The sequence below is a fragment of the Lemur catta genome, chromosome 1 (genome assembly GCF_020740605.2).
Source record: "Lemur catta isolate mLemCat1 chromosome 1, mLemCat1.pri, whole genome shotgun sequence".
NCBI lineage: Eukaryota > Metazoa > Chordata > Mammalia > Primates > Lemuridae > Lemur > Lemur catta.
In genome coordinates this window covers 218,121,531-218,129,466 of record NC_059128.1, presented here as the reverse complement: position 1 = coordinate 218,129,466, position 7,936 = coordinate 218,121,531, and the positions used below count along the sequence as shown (strand labels likewise).

Here is a 7,936-nt window from a genome sequence, read left to right as displayed (position 1 = left end):
GCCTGTTCCTGCCACACTTGTGCCTACAGGGAAATTCCAGACTTCTCCAGAGACCATCTTAACTGCTTGGAATCCTGCTCTTTGACCTGTCTGGGCCGGCTCAGTCCTGGGAGGAAAGAAAAGTAAATAAATATAAAGCCGTTTGATCATAGACAGAACATTTATCTTTCAACAGGAAGCTTCCTGAGGAAGAACAGCAAAGGGGTTTGGAATGAGACTGTGCTTGTGTCAGCCCGCGTGGCAGACATCCCCAGATGGAGCCTCACTGCAGTGGTGTCGCGGTCATCCCGGAGCCCTGCCCTTCTCACCCCGTCCCTCCAGGGCTACACCACCTCCCTCTGGACCCGCAAGAGCAGCTGATGGGCCTGGCCAGGCTCCTTCTGGCTTCCCCAGCGGAGGAGGAAACCATCTTCAACACTGAAACCAGCAGGAAGCTCGGGTCTTCCTCAGGGCTGTGGAGGGCGCTGGGGGAGGGGGCAGGGTTGGGAAGCCAAATCAGGCCTTCCCCGCTGGCCTGTCCCCTGACCTGTTAGGATCCTGAAAGGAGAGGATGCTGATGCCCTTCTGGTTTTGGCCTTGAGCACTGCTCGCCTGGGACTCTTGTCACTTCCCCTTTAAGTCTCTCCTTGTCTGGCTCTGGCCAGAAACCTTGTATGGCTTCTAGATTCTGAAGAGCAGTAAAGGTCCCAGGAATCCTTTCTGGAAGCTCAGGGCCTCTGGGCAAAAGCCCACTTGCTAATCGGCTGGTGAAAAGTCATGTGTCTCTCTCTTAAGCTCCACCAGAGTAGACGGTGGCTACTCCGGAGGTCTCAAAGGCACCTTAAACTCATCACACAGAAAACTAACTCCACACCTGGCCCCCTTCCTTTTGCTGTCCCACTGACCCATCCTTCCTTCTGGACGTCTAGGCACTCAAAGTTACCTCCATCTCCCCAGTCCTCGCAACATTTTGAATCAGAATCCAGGCAATAATTTGATGTTCCAAAGATGGCCTTCGTGACCAACCCACTTCACCTGGTTTGGTTGTATCAATGCCTTCTCTTTCATTCATTCATTCCACACACCTGTGACACACCAGCGCTGTGCTACAGTCGGGGCCACAGAGACGAGGAGGGTTCGGGCTGCCTGCAGGGACAGCCACACACACAGGGGCGGGAAGAGGGCCGTGCTGGCTCTGTGCCTGTTTCACACCCGCATCGTGCTCCATTCAGCACAAATCTGGACAGTTCGCAACAAGAAACACAGGCCACAGAATAATGGTCAGTATTAACAGCAGAGAGTCAATATGTGGGGAAATGAATCAAGTGAGCTCTGCAGGCACCGTATATTTTTAGAAAATGGAGTTCATTCATTGAGGACGCTAGACTGAGGACTGAAGCGGCCAGTCAGGGAGAACATGATAGCAGCAGCCCTGGCGGAGCATGCCAGGCTCTGGCCTGGTGCATTGTGTACCTCACCAAGCAACCCACCCAGCGCCTGCGAAGGAGGCACTCGGATTTTTTCCAGTTTCCAGATGAAGAAACAGTATCACAGGAATTACGTGGCTTGCCCACAGTCACAGAGCTAGCACCAGAATTCAAACAAGATCTGACTCCAATGTTTCTGTTAATTACAGCAGGGAAAGGATTCCTCATTTCCACCAGCTTCATTTTTTTTTTTTCTTTTGAGACAGGGTCTCACTCAGTCGCCCAGGCTGGAGTGCAAGTGGCACGACCATAGCTCACTGTAACCTGGAACTCCTGGGACTCAAGTGATCATCCTGGCTCAGCCTCCTAAGTAGCTGGGACTATAGGCATGTACCACTGTGTCCAGTTAATTTGAAAAATCTTTTGTAGAGACAGGGTTTTTCTGTTTCCCAGGCTGGTTTCAAACTCCTGGGCTCAAGTGATCCTCCTGCCTCGGCCTCCCACAGTGCTGGGATTACAGGTATGAGCCATTTCACCCAGCCTCCACCACCTTCCTTTTAATCAAGGCAGATTAGGCGTTCATGCATTGGCTAAACTAGCCTTTGAGTGCAGTGAAGTTAATTTAGCACCTACAAAGCCAGATTAGCCATTACGTGTTTTGTTGGTGTTCTGGGAACTGACTGTTGGCAATTCCCAGCCAGGTTTTATTTCAAGATATTTATTGAAATCTCAGCCCATGTTTACTTTGCCTACAGAAGGGGAATGAAGAGGGCTGGAAGTCAGGTGACTGATGTAATCCTGGACTTGTAGGTGATTAGCAGTGTGACCTTGGAGAAGCCACTTTTCTCTGGTTTCAATTTCCCATTTGAAATGAAGGAATCGCAGCAATTCTACTACGAGGACTGGAAGTACGCGGGCATCGAGAAGCATGCCCAGGGAAAGCTGCAGCCCACCTGCGGGAATGGTGAGTGACCCTACATGGTAGCAGGCCTCCAATGTGGCCCCAGTGAGCCCCACCTCCAGGTACTCCCCCAGGTGGAGTCCTCCCCACACTGAACCAGGGCTGGTCTGCACAACCAATAGCACACAGTGGAAGTAAAGGCACGCACTCCTGAGCTCAGGTTATAAAAAGACAGCAGCTTCCATGTTGGGTTTTCTCTTTTTCTCTCTGGTCACTTGCTGTGGGGGAGCTTCGGGCTGTGAGTGGCCCTGTGGAGAGGCCCATGTGGAGAGGCTCTGAGTCTTCTCACCAACAGCCACGTGCATGAGCCACCTTGTCGGCCTGTCCTGTAACCCAAATCAAGCCTTCAGATGACTGTAGCCCCGGCCCACAGCTCACCTGCAACCCCCGAGAGACCCTGATCCAGGACCACCAGGACGGGCTGTTCTGGGATTCCTGATCTCAGAAACTGTGTGAGATAATAATATTTTTTGTTGTTTTTAAGCTGCTAAATGTTGGGGGTAATTTGTTACACAGCAATAGATAATGAATACACCCCATACTATAGAACATTGTGTAGTAGCTAAACAATGGCGTGGGTCTATGGGTACTGATATGGAAAGATTCCTAAGATGTATTGTTAAGAGGAAATAATAACTACAGAAAAACATACAGCTACATCTTTTATGTAAAATACCATCAATACTCGCTATATTTTTATGCATTTACATATGCATGTATATATGTAGTAAATGCCCCATCATAATATACCAGTGATTAATATCAGTTTACCTCTCAGTAAGAAAGTCAGAGGAGTGTATAAAAGAGGACTTTTTTAAAAAATGCAGTATATTGCAGTATATATTTCTAAATTTTTACCATGATGTGTCCATGTATTAATACTTATATCCCAGAAAAAAAAAATCTTCTTTAAGCCAATTGTTTTGACTAATTGATCACTGAGGTCTCTTTTAACTCAGGTGTTTTATAGTTCTATTAAAATAGTCATTTGAATGCAAATTAAAAGAGTGAGATAACATTTATCACCTCTTCATTGGCAAATATTAGAGGTTTGATAAACCAAGTGTTGGTGAAGATGTGGGGAAAATTGGTATTCCCACACACTGCTGCTGGGAGCATGAATTCAGAGTGACTTGGGAAAGCTGGTTTGGGTGAGAATAAGGCAATGTCTGCTAAAGCTAAAAATGCAAACTCCACACCCTTTGAGGTCCAGGACTTCTACTCCTAGGTATTCATTCTTTTATGTAGAAACATGCTGGAAATAAGATGCTATTGTGTTTACTTGTATAAATGCTACATTGTAAGTATGCACCAAGAAGAACAAAAACTAAGAAATAAACTAAATGTCTATAAATAAACAAGTTGGTGCATTTTTATACCACAAAATACTATGAAACTACTGAAATGAATTAGCTAGACTTATATGTTGCAATGTGGATAAATTTTTAACATTTTAAGGGGAAAAAAAACGCATTGCCAAATGTTACATATGATCTAATACCATCTATAACCAATATCATTTCGTTTCCTAATGTTTCTATGAAAAGGATACGGAAAATATGTAATGATACAAGCCAAAGACGTAAGGGAGTCTCTGGAGTCAGGGAGGAGGATCTAATTGAGGGACTCATGAAAAGGGACTTAACCTTTATCTGTAATGTTCTAATTTGATTAAATAGTTATAAAGCATTAGTGAGCAATATGTAAGAGATGTATTTAAATATTTGTGTGTCATTAAAATTTAATATAGAAAGAGCCACTTGCCCATACTTTGTCCACTTAGCCACTCCAAGTTCTTTGGCCTAAGAACTTTGACCGGAGGAGTAGACTTACTGATGCTTTAGGAGCAGTGTCTCAGTTCTGGCTGGCTGCATGGCACTGTCACAGGCGAGTACGGCTCGGCGACTCTGATGTACCTGGTGCGGTGGCTCTGGCTTTGGTGCTTCTCAAAGGCTTCCCGGGTGATTCTAGTGGACAGCTGGGGGTGGTGCTGAGAACCCCTGACTGAGAGTAGCAAGGACTGAAAAACTGTCACAGAGAGTAGGACATTAAGGAGGCGTAATGACGTGGCATCCTGACTGGATGCTGGAACAGAAAAAGGACATCAGTGAAACCCAAATAAAGGCTCACGCTTAGTTAATAGTGTGTGCCGGTGTTAGCCTCTTAGCTCTGATCAACCTGCCACAGTCGTGTAAGATGTGAACACGAGGGGAAGCTGGGGGAGAGGGTCTCTGCACTCTCTGCAACTCTTCTGTAAATCTCCTACTATTCTCAAAATGAAACATGTAAAAGCTCGACACATCATGGATAACTTTTCAGGTTATATTTTAATTCTTGCTCAGTTAAAAACATCTTTCAAGGCTGGCCATGGTGGCTTACACGGGTAATCCCAGCACTTTGGGAGGCTGAGGTGGGAGGATGGCTTGAGTCCAGAAGTTCGAGACCAGCCTGGGCAACATGGCAAGACCCCATCTCTACAAAATATTAAAAAGAAAAAAATCTTTCTTTTGTGTTTTAGAGTTTTGAATTTTAAAATGTTGAGGGTGGAGCTTTGTCAGACCTGGTGCTCCTGAGGTTTCTGGAATGCCAGGGTAGGAGAGAAAGGCCCTCCCCACGGGAAGGGAGGAGTCCCAGCGCCTTTGAGCCAGGGAATCCCAGCGCTCACCTCACGGGGCTGCTGCACTCATTGCAAAGGTGGAGAGAACAAAGGCCAGAGAGAAGGCAAGGCCATGCCCCGGCCTGCAGGGGGTTAGGGGAGGGTAGGGCTGGCCTTCAAACCCACTTCTCTTGATTTCCAAATCTAGAGCCCCTCTGCTATTTCACCTGCGTCCCTATAGTTAACAAGCAGGTGTCTGTGCTGGGGGAACTTGTCTCTGGGCTAGAGAGAGCTCAAACTTTAAACTGTGGCTCCTTGGATCTCCCTCTGTTTTTGTTGAGGCAAATTTCTCATATTCCATTACTTATAAGAGATGGGCTCTGTGAGAGGGCTCCAGTTTGCCAGCTGCTACCACTACACAGAAATAAATCATCCTTTAGAATTCATAAATTCTGGAACTACTTCCACCCCTGAGTGCTGGGGCCCAGTCCAGGCCTGGCCCGCTTGACTGATGATGACTTTGTTTGGATTCCTTGGGAACACTGGGGTCTCTCTCATCTGATGTGGGTATTCAGCTGAGATGAATGGGCCATATTGCCATGACACTCCCCAGAGTGTCACACTGCCCCTTGCCAGGCCACTCTGGTGCTGAAGGATCTGCCTGCTCAACCTCTCATCTTGGGTTGGCCTGGGGAAAAGCAATTGCATCTGAAGTCACACACAGTAAAATGCCTCTGATTTATCTTGCTTGAGAAGAGAAAGGCTCTGAGCAGGAGCTCTACGGGGAGCTTGGGGAAGTGGTTCTCCACCCAGCTGTGCAGTAGCATCACCTGTTCTCCCTCCCCACATTCTGACTGAATTGATTTGGGGGCCCAGTGTGTTTTGTGAAAGTGCCTCAAATGGCTTTAAGAAACAGCCAGGGTTCGAGAACACCTGGATTGGAGGGAAATGGGAAAAGAACCCTGAGGTCAAACGGACGGGATGAATTATGTTTGCTAAGTCAAGAAACTCTCTAGAGAGGAAAGGGACTTGCCCATGGTTTTGCATATTGTTGGCAAATCAAATTCAAGTTTCAGTTTAACAAAGACCTGCAGGCCACCCACTCTCGGCTAGGCATGGAGGGAAACTGGGATGGCAGGGACAGCTACTCACCTGGCTGTAACGGGAAGCCAGGGAGAGAAGGGCCCAGTCCCAACCAATGACTGCTGGGAGAAAACTGGGGGAGGCAGTGCCCAGCTCTTACCATGGTCTGCTCTCCCCAACAACTCCTGCACACAGCTGCAAACCTGAAGTGTCAAGTGACTGTCTCCTTTGAACAGCCCTTTCCCTGAGAGGTGGGACAGCATGGGAGTTGATTGCATGGGCTCTGGAAGCAAGCTGCCTGGGTTCACCTCCAGCTCCAGTGCTTCCAAGCTGTGTGACCAGGGCACGTTACATAACCTCTCTGTGCTTCAGTTTCCTCGTCTGTAAAATGGAGGTCATGCTAAATCATGTGGTTGTGAGTTAAAAGAGTTAACTCCATGCACATTAAGGGCTTAATGCAATGCCTGGCATGCACCATGCACTCATTAAATGTTAGCTATCATTATTAGACCCTCAGGCTCAACATTCATGCCTCCTGGTTGGAAGGGAAGGGAAGAGAAGTTTCTCTGCAATGCATCTCTGTCCTACTGATACATAAGCAGTCTTTAATGCCAGGGGAGCACACCCACCACCTTTAGCTGCCTTTCTCCTGTACCTCCAACCACCTGCTCTCGGATGCGCCTGGGCCTAGTCCCATCTGCAACCTGCATCCACTGCGCTTGGCTGTCACCTGCACCCAGATTCCATCTGTGCCTGGTTCCTGCCTGAGCCCAGGTCCTGCTGTGCCCAGAGACTCACCTGTCACCACCTTGAGTTTGTGTTTGTTCCAGTAGCATCTTCTTAATAATCAAGGGCAAGTGTGTATGGGGTGAACTGACTTCAGCAGGAAGGAGCTGGAGGTGTCCTTCCTTGTGCCTGAAAGTGGAGGGCATGGATGAGCGGGGGTGGGGATGCATTCACCCACTCAAGGGAACTGCAACGAGCAATTCAGAGTGATGGGGGAGGGGTGGCCTTGGAAAAGCAGCAAACAAAACCACCGCAGAAGCAGGTAAGAAGTTTCCCACTCTCCTCGCCACCTCTGCCCCCCCGGAATGCCTACCTTGGGAAGGCCAGAAGCTGCAGTTAGCACAGAGTAGAGGATGCGTTGCGACATAAAGAGGAGAAACAGAGAAGCTCACCATTCCTGTTATGGGCCCCATTGTTTCTCCCCGGAATTCACTTATCAAAGTTCTAACTCCCAGTACCTCAGAATGCGGCTGCATTTGGAGACAGGACCTTTGAAGAGGTGATTAAGTTAAAGTGACGCAGTTAGGGTGGCTCCTGATCCAGTGTGACTCATGTCTTATGAGAAGAGGCAACGTGGGCACACAGAGTGACACGAGGGTGCACACACAGGAAAGACCACGTGAGGACACAGCGAGAAGGCCGCCCTCTGCAAGCCAAGGAGAGAGGCCTGAGAAGAAACCAAACCTGCTGAGGCCTCGACCTTGGACTTCCAGACTCCACAACTGTAGAAAAATAAATTTCTGTTATTTATTTAACCCTGTCTGTGGTAGTCTGTTACGGCAGCTGGAGCTAAGACACCTCCTCAGCGGGGTGTTTCCTAAGGGCCCTGTCACAGCATTCTGCAACTGTCTGTGGACCTTGGGGAGGCTCTGAAAGGAGGAGTCTGGTGCTGGGGTTGGGGGTCCTTGGTTCTGGGGTGAGTGGCCAGCCCGCCCTCTTGTCTCATGACTGCTCTTCTGAGCTGGCTCTGCAAGCGAGACAGTAACGTACTTCACAGCCAGCAGCTGGGCAGAGAGGGGACTCTGCCAGCTGGCCCAGGCAGGCCTGCTTCCTGTCCATGGACAAAGGGTCAGAGCAGCCTCTGCACTTCTGTGTTCCTGGCGG

General features: G+C 48.5%; 1 long non-coding RNA gene across 1 annotated transcript; it reads right to left on the bottom strand.

Annotated features, from left to right (window-relative positions):
• Positions 1 to 4,818: 4,818 nt before the first annotated feature.
• Positions 4,819 to 7,316, bottom strand: LOC123641960. Its single transcript, XR_006736379.1, has 4 exons — positions 7,225 to 7,316; positions 6,845 to 6,961; positions 6,207 to 6,427; positions 4,819 to 4,841 (listed from the first exon to the last, which is right to left on the bottom strand). It is a non-coding gene; the product is annotated as an uncharacterized LOC123641960 (long non-coding RNA).
• Between the last annotated feature and the right edge of the window lie 620 nt (positions 7,317 to 7,936).